The following is a 579-nucleotide window of genomic DNA, read 5'->3' on the forward strand; positions in this document are numbered from 1 at the left end:
CCTAACCTAACCTAACCAACCCTAACCCAACCCAACCCAACCTAACCTAACCTAACCTAACCTAACTTAACCTAACCTAACGTAACCTAACCTAACCTATTCTAACGTAACCTAACCTTACCTGACTTAACCTAACCTAACGTAACCTAACCTAACCTAACATAACCTAACGTAACCTAACCTAACCTAACCTAACGTAACCTAACCTAACCTAACCCAACCTAACCCAACCCAACACAACCCAACAACACCCAACCCAACCTAACCTAACCTAACCTAACCTTACCTAACCTAACCAAATTATCCTTACCTAACCTAACCTAACCTAACGTAACCTAACCTAACCTAACCTAACGTAACCTAACCTAACCTAACCTAACCTAACCTGACCTAACCCAACCTAACCTAACCTAACCTAACCCAACTCAACCCAACCTAACCTAATCTAACCTAACCTAACCTAACCTAACCAAACCTAACCTAACCTAACCTAACCTAACCTAACCTAACGACGGTTGCAAGCGCTTTCACATTAAATATCGCCGTTCCCCACTTTTAATGGTGAAAAACACTGCATCT

This window comes from Rhipicephalus microplus, unplaced genomic scaffold, assembly GCF_043290135.1.
Source record: "Rhipicephalus microplus isolate Deutch F79 unplaced genomic scaffold, USDA_Rmic scaffold_54, whole genome shotgun sequence".
Taxonomy (NCBI): Eukaryota; Metazoa; Arthropoda; class Arachnida; order Ixodida; family Ixodidae; genus Rhipicephalus; species Rhipicephalus microplus.